The sequence below is a fragment of the Hemicordylus capensis genome, chromosome 4 (assembly GCF_027244095.1).
Source record: "Hemicordylus capensis ecotype Gifberg chromosome 4, rHemCap1.1.pri, whole genome shotgun sequence".
NCBI classification, from domain to species: Eukaryota; Metazoa; Chordata; class Lepidosauria; order Squamata; family Cordylidae; genus Hemicordylus; species Hemicordylus capensis.
The window spans coordinates 210,668,127-210,685,699 of record NC_069660.1 but is presented as its reverse complement, the minus strand read 5'-3'; the positions used below and the strand labels follow the sequence as shown (position 1 = coordinate 210,685,699).

General features: G+C 43.0%; 1 long non-coding RNA gene across 2 annotated transcripts in view; it reads left to right on the top strand.

The window, feature by feature from the left end:
• The window catches only part of LOC128324450 (uncharacterized), a 40,618-nt gene extending 23,045 nt beyond the window's left edge, over positions 1-17,573 (top strand). Inside the window, exons 3-4 of one of the 2 annotated variants that reach the window (XR_008306864.1) lie at positions 5,457-5,664; positions 17,160-17,573. This is a non-coding gene — a long non-coding RNA (uncharacterized LOC128324450). The remainder of the gene's footprint in view (positions 1-5,456; positions 5,665-17,159) is intronic. The other variant, XR_008306865.1, reaches the window with a different exon arrangement.

Sequence of the window (17,573 nt, the reverse complement as noted above, 5' to 3'; positions counted from 1 at the left end):
TTTTGGAAGCTAAGTCTGAGAAATGCAGCAGTGGCATCTGCATTGACTCAAGTGCTACAAGCAACTTGATTAGAGAGAGAGAGAGATTTATAAACCTAGATAGGAAAGGAAGGCTGTGCTGTCAAGCCGATGTCGACTCCTGGAGACCACAGAGACATGTGGTTTTCTTGGTAGAATACAAGAGGGGTTTGCCATTGCCATCTCCCATGCAGTATGAGTTGATGCCTTTCAGCACCTTCCTCTATTGCTGCTGCCCGATATAGGAGTTTCCCATATTCTGGGAAACACACCAGCGGAGATTCAAACCAACAGCCTCCTGCTCTCTAGGCAGGTTACTTCCTCACTATGCCATTAGTAAATACTACTACTACTACTAATAATAATAATAATAATAAATGTAAAATCCCTGTATACTTGGCAGCTGGAAAACTTATGTATGCAGAAGGGAAAGGGTCTGCACAGTTGCTCTGCAAACTGGAGAAAGGAGGACCCATTGGATTAGCAATTGAAGAAGCTTTTTATGTGCCTACTCTAGAAACAAGTCTGATGTCTGTAAAATATGCTACAGAAAGGGGCTACGAAGTAAAATTTAAAGGAAGGCCCTGTTCCATCACTCATAAACAGGAATTACTTATTAAAGCAGTTTTACAAGAGAATGGAGTGTTTGAAGTAGAATGTGTGACTGAATAGGCCAAGACTGTGAAAGAATGCACACACAATGGATGTCTGAATTTGTGGCACAGAAGGTTAGGCCATAGAGATGCCAAAATGATATATCAGGCTGAAGGGTTGTATATGATAAAGGGTCTAAAAATAGCCCCCTGCAGCACTGAATCAAAGTGTACATGCTGTATAAGAGCAAAGGCAACACGACCTGCTTTTCTTGCACACAAAGGAAGAGAAACACAGCATCCTTTGGATCTAATTCATAGTGATGTTTGTGGACCTATGCAAGTTGATACATCAGGAGGAAATAAATATGTTCTTACTTTCATTGATGACTATTCTAGATGCACATATACATACTTGTTAAGTGAAAAGGGACAAGTACTAGAAAAACTAAAAGAATATGTTGCAAGAGTGAGCAACAAGTTCTGGAGAAAGCCACAGTTCCTCCGCACTGACAATGGTGGCGAATACACTGGGAATGATGTCATGAGATTCATAAAGGAGGAGGGCATTGAACACCAAAAGATTGCCTTATACTCCAGAGCAAAATGGAGTGGCGGAAAGAAAGAGCCGTTCTCTTATGGAAATGGTAAGATACATACTTGTAGATGCTGGTTTGGCTACTACATTGGGGGTGGGGGGGAGAGGCAGTGATGACTGCTACTTACCTGCAAAGCAGATTGCCAACAAAGGCCACAGGAACAACACAAGAGTTATGGTATGGCAACAAGAACACTTTGAGTCATATAAGAGCATTTGGATCTAAAGCATACACCTATATACCAAAAACCAAAAGAATCAAACTCAACTGTAGATCTGAGGAAGGAATACTTGTTGGCTATTCCATAGGATGTAAAGGATATAGGATTTTAGATCTTGCCACAGGAACAATTAAAATATGTGATGTAGAATACTTAAGTGAAAATGAAAAACCAACCATTAGTGAGCTGTCAAACTTAGAGCCCAATTTTCAGTTGGAGAAAGAATCAAGGCAATATGACCAAAAGGAAGGATCCACTGTAAGGATCCTTACTTAATGTAAGCCGCCCTGAGTCCTATGGGAGTAGGGTGACATATAAATCTAACTAACTAAACTAAGTAAGTTTAACACCTGGCAGAGATTCAGCAGAAGACGATGCTGATGATGAACAAAGGGTGCAACTTCAACACGACAAAATTAAGGAGTCCTGCCTAAGAAACTTTCCTACACTGCAAAGGGAGAAAGGTTTCAAGAACCAAGCACGTGGAAAGAAATTGTAACTGAAGCACAAAACTTGAAGGAAGCTGTGAAAGAAGAAATGGAATCATTGCAGAAAAACAGGACATGGACACTCACAGAGCTACCTGAAGGAAGGAAGACTGTGGGGTACAAGTGGATTTTTAAAATTAAGCAAAATGCAGAAGGACATGTCCAGCGTTACAAAGTGAGACTGGTGGCAAAGGGATTCTTGCAAATATACAGGGAAGATTATGATGAGACATTTGCTCCCATTGTAAAACACACCTCAGTAAGGACACTCCTAAGCATTGCAGCAACAAAGAAAATGCAAGTGGATCATATAAATGTGAAAACTGCATTTCTTCATGGTGACATCAAAGAAGATATTCATATGGAGCAGCCTCCAGGATTTGTGGAACCTGGGAAAGAAAAACTTGTATGAAAGCTGCAGAAAAGTTTCTATGGACTAAAGCAGGCTGCAAGAACCTGGAATGTCAAATTCAACCAGCTGCTAGTCAATGAGGGATTTACCCAAGGAAAGGCTGACCCTTACCTGTACTCAAGGCTCAAAGACAACAGATGGACCTATATACTTACTTTCGTTGATGATCTGATAATTTGTTCTTAAAATAGAGAGGACAGCCTTGAAATAATAAAGCATCTGAATAGTGAGTTGGAAGTAAAAGAACTTGGGCCTGTTTCACACTATCTGGGGATACACCTTGAGAGAGAAATTGGGACTTCTAGACAGCAGCACGAGCCGGTGAGAATGAGTATTGGAGCTAGGAACCTGGCAGCATCAGCTCTCAGCTGCAGTGTCTCATAGTGACTGCTGTGGGGGGAGGGGGTCATGGATAAAAGTGGTGGACTCCTCCCCTCTTTGTTCTTCCAGTTAGTCTCCATTTTATCTCTCCAGAGATTGCTGTTTATTTAGTCTCTCTCCCCTTTCAGTCTTAAGCTCAGCTTTCCTAACCCTCTCCAAGTTCTAAATAAAATCCTTGTTGTTCTTCAAACTTAAAGAATGGTCTCAAGACCTCTTGCTTTGCTGCTTTCTCACCAAACTGGTTTTGCTTTGCTATTTGGGACTGAACTGCCATTCTTCCCCTATAGTCACAGTCATCTAATCCAAATGTAATCAAGGGATGGGCAATTGCAGCTATATAACCATTTTCTAACTGGTGCCATGCCATGCTCAAATAAGAAGACATAAAATGATCCCAGTTCTGATGCAAAGGGATATCTTGCCCATTGCTCTCAGTTGCAAGTTGGTTCTGCTCTCTCAGCTGCTGCTGCAGCTACTGTGCCATATAAAAGGCTTTTGGAGGACATGGAGGCAGAGGCTAGAGAGGAATGAGATCTGGCTTCCATCTTATTGGCATAATCATACAGAATTCCTTCCTGCATTGCCAAGCTCTTTGAAATATTAAGAAGGAATAACCAAGAAGATGCAGCGTATATTCACCTAGCAACGAGGACATGGAAAGTGACAGCATTAAGCATTTAAAACACGTTAACAGAAAGTGACTACAATATAGTCTTCAGTAACTGTGGCTTTTGCTGATGCTATAACACATGCTGACAGCAAATATCAATTCTAGGTAAATCCAATTAAGCCCAGAAGCAAAACAGCTGGATTAGCAGTTCCCTGCATAAATTATTTTTTCTTCCATTTACTTTCCCTTTTTGCAAATGAACCTTTCAACATGGAATAAAAGCCCTAGCTATCATTTTCCCCTTTGCTTATTAATTGCAGAAGTCTAAAATAATACACCCCCATAGATACAAAACCTCTATTATTGCACTGCATTCAATATACTGAAGATGCCTTGCTGTCTCCATAAATTGTCCACAGGTTCCTTGTTTACAGTCAGAGGTCATCTGGATTATATTAATTGCAATAGGCCCTTCTCATCTTCCTGGGGATACATTGCTACTGATTTCTATTATGTTTCATATGTACCTTTTGCAATAGCCCATAAACTGTACATAACAGCAACAGGGCAGTAATAAATTCAAAGTTAATAAAATGATACAATCTTGATAGTACTGTATGAATGAACTTAAGGAAAGCTAATTAAATACTTTAGAAAAAGCTTAAGATGATGTTTAGAGGGAGAGAAATATTGAAGCTATTAAGGAATTACTATCCTATTAGTATAGGTATGCATTGTACAACAATGATGCATGCCCTAGCTAGAATGGGGAATATGTAAAATACTACCCGCCACCCCAAGATGTTTCACTTCTTATCTTATAGATACTTTTTTGGTTCCCCTGAAGATTTTCAAACATTTTGCCTTGGGATGAATCCTGAAATGTTTCTTAAATTTCACTTTAAACAAAATTCATTGCCACCCCAAGACAATGACAAATCTATCTTCCATGTTTCAGAAGGGGAGACGTGTGAGATATCACTAAGTTCACCTCCTTCTAGAAGACCTAGAGTCATCTCACTAAACATAGTTGATGAAAGATGCTGTTGATTGCCTGCAGGTTTCTCTCCTTTACAATTACTGTCAGAAACGATGGGGATTAGTAATGGGCATCTGACAATGACCAACACAATGGATTTGCAATCATATTTGCCCCTGGTGGCGCAGTGGTAAAACTGCCGCCCTGTAACCAGAAGGTTACAAGTTCAATCCTGACCAGGGGCTCAAGGTTGACTCAGCCTTCCATCCTTCCGAGGTCGGTAAAATGAGTACCCAGAATGTTGGGGGCAATATACTAAAATCATTGTAAACCGCTTAGAGAGCTCCGGCTATAGAGCGGTATATAAATGTAAGTGCTATTGCTATTGCTATATTTGCAATAATGAAGGAAGTGTCATATAGGTACTTGTACAAGCTTAGGGATAAAAGTAAAAGGATACAGGAAGGAGAACATGTTGTAAAAGGAGTATCAGCCTTCAGCAGCTGAAGTAGACATTTCTTGGGCAAGGGCTCATTTTTAAAAATAATCCCAATGCCCTTTGTATTGTTTACAGAACAACATGTGTTTACCTGTTACATTGCTCAAATTCTTTCAGTTTTTATGGGGTTTTCTGTGCATAGGAGTTCCTTCTGTTTAGCGCATGCAGGAACAGCAGGACTAGTTTTCTACAGGGTCAGCAAACATAATTCAGTCCAAAAGTCTGTCATTTGATACTTGCATTACCAATGTGACATCTTGTACAATGGAAGTCAAGTATGTTTTCTATAGTACTTACACTCTAAATACAGGTTATTAAGTATTGAACACGTAGGTCAAAGTTTGCAAAGACACAGGACTGGTATTGATTGATTGACTGATTGATTGCATTTCTAGATTGCCCCATTCAAAGGCTCTGGGGTGGTGCACAACAATTTTTACAAAAAATCCACATTAAAACAAACACTATTTAAAAACACACTACTTAATATAAAAACAATTTTAAAACAATTCAGAGCCATTTGAGCCATTTTGGGAGGGGAAGGAGAATCTAGGTCTGCTAGGGCTGGGAATCTCCTAGGGTTGGATTGCTGGCTGGCTGGCAATGTTTGTGTTTTTACCAGAAGAAAAGCCTGAGCAGGGGATTCATTCATTCCAGGTGAGAGCCTCAGCTTGAGGGAGGCCCCACATTACTGAGCTGAGTCAGTTTGACTGCTGGTGTTGAATACAAGGCTTGGACCAGAGGAGCTTTGTTCCCAGGAGCTTTGCTAACAGGAGTTTGCAAACAGATAACAAAGGAGTTTTGCAGGAGTTTGGTGGGAGTTTGGCTGGAAGAGCTGTGGGGAGACACACAAGGCAAGAATAAGGTGAGTACTACTCAAACTTTGTAATTTTCTTGGAGGACAAAACTAAAAACTATTAATTAGCTGACAATTGTACCGAGTACCTAGCTTCAAACCCCATATACTTTAAATACCCAATAAAACTAGTTATGAAGGTAGAATGCCAGCAGGGGAGGGGTTGCTTCACAATGTATTACACAGAATGTAGCATGTATGACTATCTGCCTGAGGGGCAGAAGTTGTGGGTGTGTGCTTGGTGCAAAAAGCTCTTGGCTTTCAGGGAACAGGTTCGTTCCCTTGAAGCCAAGGTGGCTGACCTGGAGAAGCTCAGGGAGGCAGAGAGGTGTGTGGATGAGACCCTCGGGGATGTGGTAGAGGCATCTGACTCCCATGCTGACGGCGCTTCTGCTGTCATAGAGAATTAGAGTCTGTGTAAACCGCCCTGAGCCATTTTTGGAAGGGCAGTATAGAAATTGAATGAATGAATGAATGAATGAATGAATGAGATGATGTTCTAAACTGTCTTGAAAAGCTAAAAAATTAACAAATCACCAGGGCCAGATGGCATCCACCCAAGAGTTTTGAAAGAACTCAAATGTGAAATTGCCCATCTCCTAGCAAAAATATATAACTTGTCCCTACAATCAGGCTCTGTACCAGAGGACTGGAAAGTAGCCAATGTGACTCTGATTTTCAAGAAGGGATCCAGGGGGGATCTGGGAAATTACAGGCTGGTCAGCTTAACTTCAGTGCTGGGTAAATTGATGGAAAGCGTACTTTAGGACAAAATTGTTAAGCATATAGAAGAACAGACCTTGTTGTAGGAGAACCAGCATGGCTTCTGCAAGGGAACGTCTTGCCTCACTAACCTTTTGGAGTTCTTTGAGAGTGTCAACAGGCATGTGGATAAAGGTGATCCAGTTGACATAGTATACTTGGACTTCCAAAAAGCTTTTGATAAAGTTCCCCACCAAAGGCTCTTGAATAAATTTAGCAGTCATAGAATAAGGGGACAGGTTCATGTGTGAATCAGTAACTGGCTGAAGGACAGGAAACAGAGTAGGAATAAATGGACAGTTTTCACAATGGAGGTAGGAAGGAAGTGGAGTCCCCCAGGGATCGGTACTGGGACCAGTGCTCTTTAACTTGTTCATAAACGATCTAGAAGTTGGGGTGACCAGTGAAGTGGCCAAATTTGCAGATGACACTGAACTATTTCAGACCTCTCCTGATGACCTCAACGAGTGATGGGGATCATACTGAAGAAGGCGCTCTCTAAAGTAGCTCGGTCCCAAGCCATTCAGGGCTTTAAAGGTAATAACCAGCACTTTGGATTTTGCCCGGAAACATATTGGCAGCCAGTGCAACTTTTAAAAGACAGGCATAATATGGTCTCTCCAGGTTACCCCAGAGAGCAGTCTGGCTGCTGCATTTTGAACTAACTGAAGTTTCCGAACTACATACAAAGGAACCCCCGCATACAGCACATTGCATTAGTCAAGCCTGGAGGTTACCAGCGGATGCACCACTGTTTTGAGATAATCCTTTTCAAGGAATGGACGCAGCTGTCGAATCAGCTGAAGTTGATAGAAAGCGCTCCTGGCCATAGCCTCCACCTGAGATACCAGGGTGAGGCCTGGATCCAAGAGCACTTCCAAGCTGCATACTTGTTCCTTCTCGGGGAGTGTAACCCCAACCAGCACAGGGAGATCTAATTCATCCTTCAAATTCCAATCACCAGGTTATGGCTGGCATACTTACACGATGCCCTTTAGGAATATGCAGGGCTTCAACCAGCCTCACCATCCAGTTTCACAATTCCCATGTTGTCCCTGTGGAAAGTGAGCATGCTACCATGTTTTGGGCAAGCATAGCAACTCTTCTTTTAGCTGCTCTGATCATGTAAACTGCAGCTATCACATGTCCACCCTCCAAATGTAGATCCCCTTTTATACGGCCACTGCCTCCATGTACTCTTGGCTGGCCTAGAAATCTGCTGACAGCCCTATACACTCCAGGAACTTAGGTCGCTTAATTATAGATTGACTCCTTTTAATATGAGGTCAAAGCAGACAAGTCCTACCCTATTGAGTTGGGCAGGCCACCACCATCCCCATTCTACCCTGTAAATAATCTAGAGTAATAGGATTTCCAAATTCCTGGATGTCCTTTGGGTAACTAGAACATGAATCTAGTTCAGTGTGGATTAGGCCCTTAGGCCCCAGTGTGATGTGATGTTTCTTATTATAGAGTATGTCTGATCAGAATTGTACCCTAATTGTTAACATCTAGGTCATTCACATGACCTTTGAGAGCACAGGGGAGGGCAGGAGGGGGGAAAGCAAGATAGCATGATCCAGCATGCTTCCGGGCCTCATGGCTCATCCACCCACGACCGGCTGGAGGCTGGGAACATGCATCCCACAATCAGAGGCGTAACTAGGGAAAACGGCGCCCGGGGCAAGCACTGAAATGGCGCCCCCCCCACCGCACCCCCCCTTAGGTTTTTCCTCACAAGCGCCCGCCGCCGCCGCCAAGCCAGGCCACTGACTGGCCGCCAGGCGCCAGCAAAGCAATGGGGGGGCGCAGGCGGCGCGGAAGGGACCGCTCGTGGGGAAGGGGGCACCGACGCGCTTCCTTGACTGCTGCAGCACTGCTGCACTGAGCAGGAAACATTTGTATTAACAAAAAAATTAATTTTTTTAAAAAAAAATTGGTCATGGCGACGCCCCCCACGTGACCAGAAAAGATGGTGCCCGGGGCACGTGCCCCCCCCTGCCCCCCCTATAGTTACGCCTCTGCCCACAATGCACTGATGACCGTGGGGTATTGAGGGATTCTGCCATGAGTCAGGCACTCTAGGTGCCTGGCTTTGTGTCTTGCTTGGGCTGCTCCAGCCCAAGCATTCAGAAAACCCTGCACATGGATAAAAGGGAGCACTCACACCTTTTTACCCAAGTAAATGGTCAGGTAAAAATCACGGGCTACCCAGGAGGGCAGCGCCAGGATCAGCCTCGATCCCAGTGCTTCACCCGAGCAGCCCCACCCTGGTAGGGCTGCCCAAGCCTGGGTAGGGCTGCTCATGTGAACAGCCTCATTGTCTAGTCACCTCCTATGGGGATATACATCTCCATCCATATTATCAACAGATCCCTTAGCAAGTTTTGCTAGGGCCTGGATGGGCACTGTGACTGTGAAATGTTTGGGATAACATACACCCAGATATACATTTATATTACATTTGAACACTTGGCTCTCAGTACAGCAAATATGTCTCTTGCTGAATTAGAGTAACTACTAGCCAACCCGCACAGCGCATCTGTGCTCTCTTTGGGGCCGGCTGTATCCCCCTCCCTCCCTTCTGCCCCACACTCTTGCCCCTCTTCCCTTCCCTCCCACCCCACTCTCTCTTGCCTTCCCTCCCCCTCCCACCCCTCTCTCTCACCCTCCTGCCCCAGTATCTCCTGCCGTCCCCCTCCCCCTGCTCCTCTCTCCTGCCCTCCCCCTCTCCCCCACCCCATTCTCTCTTGCCCTCCCCCTCCCCCTGCTCCTCTCTCCTGCCCTCCCCCTCCCCCACTCTCTTGCCCTCCCCCTCCCCCTGCCCACTCCTTCTTCCCCTCCTCCTCCCCAATCTCTCTTCCCCTCCCCCGCCCCACTCTCTCTTGCCCTCCCCTCCCCCTGCATTTTATTTCACAGTACTTATTGGGTGGTGGCGGCAGTCACCGCTCCTCCTCCCAGACGGCAAACACAGAAGTCCTGCCGCCCGGTTCCCTCCAACCCCAGCCTTCCGCGGGCATCTGGCCTCGGTGGCTGGTTCTGCCGCCACCTGGCTGTGATCTGCCTCTGTGGCCGGGCCCAACGCCTCCGCGGCCTGGCCCACTTCCGGGCCAAGTGCCGCCTTTGCGGCCGGGCCTGCCAAGCCAGTTGCCGCCACTTGTTAGCCTCTGCAGCCAGCCTCTTTGAGGCCGGCTACCTCTCCCCTCCCCCATCCCCACCCCCTTGCCCAGGCTGCTGTGCCGTCCCGCTGCGGTGGCCGCCCCCCCGGCCACCTCACCCAGGCCCGCTGCCTCGCCTCCGCGGCTGGGCCGGGCCTGCAGCCATCACCGCCTGCAGCCTGGCCTGCCGCTGGCCAAATTCTCCAGGGTGCGCTGCACCAGCCAATCAGGCGCCTCCGCAGCCCAGCCAATCAGCTGGGCTGCTGGGACGCATTTTCCCTGGCACACCTAGGAGAAATATATATATAGATTGGGAGTGGGGCACTGATTTTCATGGAACTCACTTCAAAGTAAATGTACTTAGGACTGTGCCTTTAAACGATCTTAGACTACTGTTGCTCTTTTGTTGTTCGTTTTCTTACTTCTGTGCTGAGAGTCATGTGTGATTTCACCAACTAAAGTTGTGTAAGTATTTCTTTCTCAAATCCAAACATTAAGCAATCTACCTTTTTTGAAAAACAACAATGTTTCCTTATACCTTTTCTACATCACATAGCTCCTGGCAGAGGACCAGTGTAAATTAGATTGTGAGTATCTGATCATAATACTTTTGGAAGATAGTCAAATAAATACATATTTTAACAGTTCATTTATAGAACTCTCTTCACAGACATGGTTTAAATAATGTGATTTATAACTGGTTACCTAAGGAAATCCCAAGAGCATTGGGGGTTGTTTTTGTTTTTTAAAGAATGTTTTCCCAAAAAGTGTCTGTGTTAACCATTGAATACTGACGCTCCTTTTATACTATTGTTTTCTTCCTATTTTTTTATACTGCTATACAATTTCCATAAAGCTTGTTATCTATTTTACAAAAGCTTGTTATCTATTTTACAAAAGCTTGTTATCTATTTTTTATGTTTTAAAGCTTGTTATCTATTTTTATTTGTATTTTCCCCCCATATTAATGAATTCCAGGTTAATTTTCCTAAATTAGGGAAACTTAGAATTCCCCAGTGTAGGTTACCTTGGGATCATGGGTCTAACTCCAGCTCCAAAGAGTACAAACAGGCTACCTAACTGGCAACCCAGAACCTAACAGCATCAGATGATGTTGTATTGTGGCACATAGGGGTGTGTGTGTGTGTGTGTGTGTGTGTGTGTGTGTGTGTGTGTGTGTGCTTTTTGTTACCACTATTCAGCCTCATGTAAGATTTCTTTACTTCATGAGCTGAGCTTCAGTGAGGGGAGGCATTTTAAAATCTTGTCTCTGGGCCCACTCCAACCTTGCTATGCCCCTGCCTCCATGTAAAGAAAAGCTAAGTAACATAGTGTTACGTACCATTTTGAGGTTATATCTGCATGTGTGTGGTGGTGGGGGGTGAGGGGAACAAGGAGTTTCAAGACATGGTGTTTAGGGGTATTTGGTACTGTAACAACACTGAAGTTAAGTGAGTAGATGGGAGCCTTTAAAAACCAAATTATAGCCCTTTTTGAGCATTCTAAGGAAGAATGGGTTATAAGCTTAATAAATATGAAGTGATTTCAATTTGTCCACACTTTACCTTTAACTTCCAGTTGTCCACCCAACAGTTACAAAGGATACTAGGTTGTGCATGGGTGCTGTGTCTATGATGAGCGAAGCAATACTAGAATGCATGGCACTCACAAAACACTGCTATTTTTTTCCTTCCCAGACTTCTGACATGCCCTTGAACTGCCTGCTACGGCTTCATTTTTTTACCCAGATTCTTTCCACTCAATGGAAATGCTTTGTTTTAGGCAGAAGAAAAATAACATTGTGGTGCTGGAATGTGCCTCACCATTTCAAAACTGCTTTATTTAAGTTCACTGAGTTAAATCCAGTGCTATAGGATGCTGGAAACAAAATTTTCAGAAAGAGTAATATATCGTGAAAGACAGATGGTTAAAAGCTTTGTTAAACATACATAGGCAATGTCATTTGTTCTGGAGATGATGGCATTTAACAGCCATTTTTGAGGCAATCATTGGGAAAGGGAGCGTTCATTTTCCTCCTCCATCATTACCTACATGAAAGTGGCCTAGAAGATTGCTCACTTGTATATCACCATAATGGGCCAATCCTTTTTAATCACTATGCCAACACACTAAGTCACACCATAGTGCTTGCTGAATCCATATGTTAAATTGCATGCTCAAACACAAAGCTGTTATTTTTCTCCAAGGATGGGTGGCAAAGACCTAAAGATATTTACTCTTTAAATGATTCCATCTCATATATACATGGGGAAGAACTGAATTGAGACTTCTATCACAGCCATGACAGAGAAACCTTGAAATCTAAGAAAACATAGGACACGAGTTAGTTATGTCTTTAAGCTAAATTAACCTTTGAAATGGCTTTGCTTTCAGTTTTGTTGCCCCGGAAGAATATAAACAGTATGAACGTACCTTACACAGATCAGACATCTAGTTATGATCATTTTCTTTTAAAAATGTATACCACTTTTTCTGCTCACAGGATCCTCAGAGCAGCCGTGTTTACTCTGACTGACAGTGGCTTTCCAAGGCCTCACATTGGGGCTGGCTCGAGGGTCCTTAAAAGATGGGCTCCATCCTACCTGAGTGGACCTCAAGACTAGTCTGGCTGTTCCAGCACATGAAGGCTCTGGGCACAGAGGAGGGAGCAGCAGTGGGCCCTTCAGAGGGTTATGGGCCCCTGGCAGCTGTCCAGCAATGCTGATCTTTGATACCTGTAACCCAAGTTCCTTTGAACTAGAAATGCAAGGGATTGAACTCTGAGCCTTCTACAAACAGCTATGTTATTGTAAACAATGACTACCCCTAAAAGATCCACAGCCCAAGGCCCACGCTGCCTGACAGTCCACATGATTTGAATGTTTGACCCAAGGCCCATTCAAAATGAAATCACCATTTGTAACCACTGAGCTGCCCAAGCAAACTGCAGTACCCTTACTGGGGGAAAGGCCCCTACTTGCCTTCTGCATGCCTAAAAGGTAGATACAGCTTTTTGTTCAAGTCAGCCTTTCTTGATCAAAATAATACAGATACTATACAGACTCACTGTAAGAAAAATCTGGAAGCATTATAAATAAAATGTATGATACATTTAACTTATTTCGATTAAATGAATAATACAAGCAGGAACAATATCTACATTACACACATTAGATAATGAATACTAATGAATACTATGAATGATAATGACTGCATTTATTTATAGCACATAGGGAATTTAAAATTAAATTGAAGTCACTAATTCTCACTTCCCTAAGCTGCGAAAGCAGTAATTCTCACAAAATAACCCCAGATCTCACTTCAGTCCCATCAAAGGTTTCATTATTAATTGTAATTGTGAAGAGTTACAGAATATTTACTAATGTACTATGATGGATTCTCTCACAAATAATTTCAGCTAAACAGTCATCGCTATACATTGTAAAAGATAACAACCAGGTGGCACGTGTGAAGTGTCATCGCTGTATCATTTATACTTGAAGTTCTAACATCTATGTATTAACTGCTAAAAATTAATTAACAGCTCGTTTATTGCACACTCTTCACAAATATTTTAATATTCATATCAATTTACATGTTAACTTAGGTTTGGGACCTGACTTATTGACCAGCCAACTTGTGTAATTAATTCAATATGTCGGTAATTAAATAATATAGCACTGCCACACAATCTCTGTTAAACATAAAAAGGGGGGGGGACTTATTTAGGGTAAACATGATACTCGCCTGTGGGGACAACACCACTACTGCTACTTTTGCCCCCCAAATAGCTCTGTTCTCTAACTCTGTTGAAGCCACACAGAATTCCGACAGTGATATAAAGTTCAGTTAATAGCATGGAGCTACAAGCCATCATGATGTTCAACATGGAGTTGGCATCAAACATTATGAGTGTGCATTCATTTCTGAATGAATGAAAAATTGATCCAAATCTGGATCCTTTTCCATTCGTTACAAAACATATGTTATTTGGAACATCTTTTGTTTTCAGAATGGAGGGTTACTATAGCACAGCAGCACAGATTCAAAATAGTGCTCTCTTTGGTGGCCATTTTTAGCATCAGCCACTTTTCCAACAATATCAGAGCCATCTGAATAAATGTTGAGAAAAATTGTACAAAAACATAAGGAGGCTATTCCCACGACCAGGAGAAACTGGTCCAAGGGAGCCTAGTCCATTTTCTTCCGGCCGTGTGCAGCAACGGGTGCGGCTCCCTGCAGCAAGCCTACGAAAATAACCCTCCCCTTAAATGATGTTAGTGAAACACATGCTCCGCTAACCCCATTTACCCAATCGTGAGACGCTGCGGCGTGGCTCCGCACCATGGCGACTCATAAGGAGACCCCTGCTGGGAGACTAAAACAAGCCTCCTTCACACATAATGGCAAACCTCAGGTGAAGGAGCCTGAGGTTGACTTTCTTGTACGTCTACATGTGTGAAACCCCGGTCTCATCAGAAAAGCAACCCGAGGTTTCCCTTCCCAAACTCCAATTCGAAACCTAGGGTTGTAGTGAGTTTCACTGCTCCTAACTGAGGTTTGCAGCCACTAGCGCTACATCCAAATGATGAACTGCAGGCTGAGCTCGCTGTAACCAGAGTTGAGAAAGGAAGCTCCTCCCTCTCTCCAGCTGTGATTGGCTGTTGGGGCTGTCCTTCATGCCAGAAGGAAGCCCGCACAGCGAGTTCCCCTCCCCTCTGCAATCTCCCTGACTGCAGTTCAGCTCCTGTCTATTTCATCCAAATGCAGACAGGTAAGCACACGGTGGGGGGAACCATGGGTCCATTGGGCCTTTGGATTCCGCGTTCTGTGTGAATGTGACGATAATATTTAGTTCAGCCTGAAGTTACCATTCATTAAGGAACATGGATGCAAACTTAACTGGTTTTTCACACACCTGAGCTAATAGCAGAGTTCCCCAGCTGATGGTCTGAAATGCATCAGTAGACTTCTTGGTGGGTCATCAGGCTACCAGTGATTCAGATGGTGCGCCATGCAAGGTTATTAATAGACCACTTCAGGGTATATAGCAGATACAGTTCTGTTAACTAGTCTCCTTAGAAAACAAGTTTAGGACCTACAGAACCTACTTATTTCATTTATGCTATCTGTTACCTTCTTTATAAATCTAGCCAGCTTTACTTTACATTTTTTAAAAATGGCTCTAGATGACTTTTTTTTTTAAAAGGGAATATGAAAACATCATAAAATAAGCTTTAAAGAAATTCTGGGAAAGGTGACCTGTTTTAAGTTCTGGACCCACCTAAGGACATGGGAGTTTATCACCAATTTCTTTGACTTGGGGCTTGCATATTCTATTTTAAATTGTTGCTAAATATACACATGCAGCCGACGCTTGTCCATAACCATCCATATTTATTCTTATGCATTGTTTTTTATGTCTCTGTGCCAAGAAATCTGGTTAGTGAAAATGCCAGATTCTTTGATTTGATTTTATTTGATTTCATTAGGGACCGTCAGCCGAGCTGCTTAAGTGCCTGACTACTGTTTGCAGTTAAACATTCATTAGGGAATCCCCAGTGGGTTCATTTGTTTCGCTGAGGTCCAATTACAGTGCCACAAATGCAGTTTTTGCAGCAATTAGCTGGTTTTTCCTGTTTACGTTCTGTCTCTTTAGGAAGAGGACTAGTTTGTAGGGGTCAGATTTTTAATTAGGCACAATTTAGGGCCAATAAGAAAACTGATTATTTAGTAAATGGATGTGGTGGTCTTAAAAGCTCAGAGGTAAACAACACAACAGGAACACCAGGAATATGCCCTCCTGTTGTGTGTTCTTCAAAACCCAATGACATGAGGAACAGATTACATGGTAATGGGCTGTCATAGATTTTTATTAGGTTTGTAGGGCACAAACATCGTACTTCAAATCCAAGAAAAGCAAAGTTGGTAGCTCATCCAAATGGACTATATATACAAATAACTCTGAAGATGTGTACATCTGGTGATTAAGTTCAAGTTTTCATCATTAATACTTTGGTGATAACTCTGTGAGGGTTGTCACCATATTACAGAAGTCCAACTGAGGATGAAAGAAAATAACTAGCCAAAGGCCAACCTTAATGCCAAGGGAACCATATATACCAGGGGTGGGCAAATTTGGCCCTCCAATTGTTGTTTAACTACAACTCTAATCTTCCCTAACCACAGTAAATTGTGACTTGGGGATGATGGGAGTTGTAGTTAAACAAGGGCTGGAGGGCCAGGTTCGCCCACCTTGATATATAGTTTGGTCTCAGAGTCCTCTTTAGGCAAAGGAAATAGGAATTCTACACACATACTGGCTAGCATCCAGAGTAACGCTAGTGGAAGGCAGAGTTTGCTCAACCATCACCTCCTCCCAGGGCAGCCTGTCAGGCCTCTCAAAAAGCCATTGCCAAGGGACTGTTGGCAACAACATAGGCTGTGGGGTGAGCAGCTATAGGGAGAGCAGGAACTCTCCTTCTGCTAGTATACTAGCCCCTTTGTTTTCTCAGACTGAGGCTGTAATTCTCCGCATACTTACTTGAGAGTACGGGTAGAATTAGATGGGTTCTATTTGCTGCCTCTCCGTGTTTCTTTCTTCTCTTCCTCACAAAGTCTAGTTTAACATGACATGCAATGCAATGTCATCTCACTGTGTGTGGCCGCACTCTAATTTCATAGCATTGGCTGATGGCCAAGTGTGTGGAGCTGCATACACCACAGAGGTGAACCAAAGACATTTGGCTAAACTAGATGTCGAAGGGTGAACGAAACACAGAGCAGCAGCAGCTCTGTGTCTCTCACAATGTGTCTTTCTCATTCACAAAGCCCTAAACAGCTTCAGCCTTGGGTATTTAACTTCACCATGAACCCCACAACCCATTGAGATCATCTGGAGAGGTTCCTCTGCAGTTGCCACTGGTTTGTCTGCTGGCTACTCAGGGATGGGCCTTTTCCATTGTTACTCCAAGGCTTTGGAATGTGATCCCTGCTGAGATAAGAGCCTCCCCATCTCTGATAACTTTTAAGAAGGCAGTCAAGACACATTTGTTTGCCCAGGCTTTTAATTAGACTTATAGTTTTTAGCATTGTGTTATATTTTAAATTATTTTAATGTTTTAACATTTTAATTTTGTTTTAACTTTGTAATTTAATTTGTAAACCACCCAGATACATAAATTTGGGGCAGTATATAAATATGTTAAAATAAATGTCTAATTCTGCTCTTGGTGAAGGTTAATTCTGACTGAACATGTACAAGATCAGGCTGCCAAATATTCCTTCTCAATCATAACAATCAATGATAGAAGGCCCAAATTAAAACAGTTCCCCCGCCCACCCGCCCAGCATTTCTTTTAAAACTCTTTTGCTGTTTTTATATTCCTTTGGGAAAAATACATGCACAAGATTTTTGTTTTGTTTTTTAAGTACCTGAGGAAGTTTTAGAAAGAATATTAATTGTTGTGTTGCTGGCTAGTCACAACAGCTGCAATAACATTAGATGAACATTCACTGTATTTTCTGTAAATATTCCCCATTAAGATCTCAATTAGTATGTTTTGTCCTCATTGGTTTTAACAGTCTCCTATGAAGCTCGGACAAAAGAAGACACTTAAAGAAAGTTATGCTCTGTTTTCAGCCAGCTCTGTTTCTTCACCATGTCTGGATACCGTTTTTGTCAATTGACTGCTACGTCAAAGGTGATTAAAAATGGAGTGACCTTCTGACCTTTTGTTTCCATTTCCTGCTGGAGAGCAACCTTTCATTCAGCCACAAGTCTCTTAAGAAACGTTTGTTGTGATTTCATGTCTGAACTCTAGGATCAACCTTGATTTGAGAAGGTGAGGGCAGTATCTGGGATATTTTTGTAGAGGCTTGAAACCCTAAACACTGAACTAAATGTTTGCTTTTATAGTTTGGTTTCACTTCCCAAAATATGCTAACACACGGATGTATGACAGCTTAATTTATGGTTAACAAAATACTATACCACAA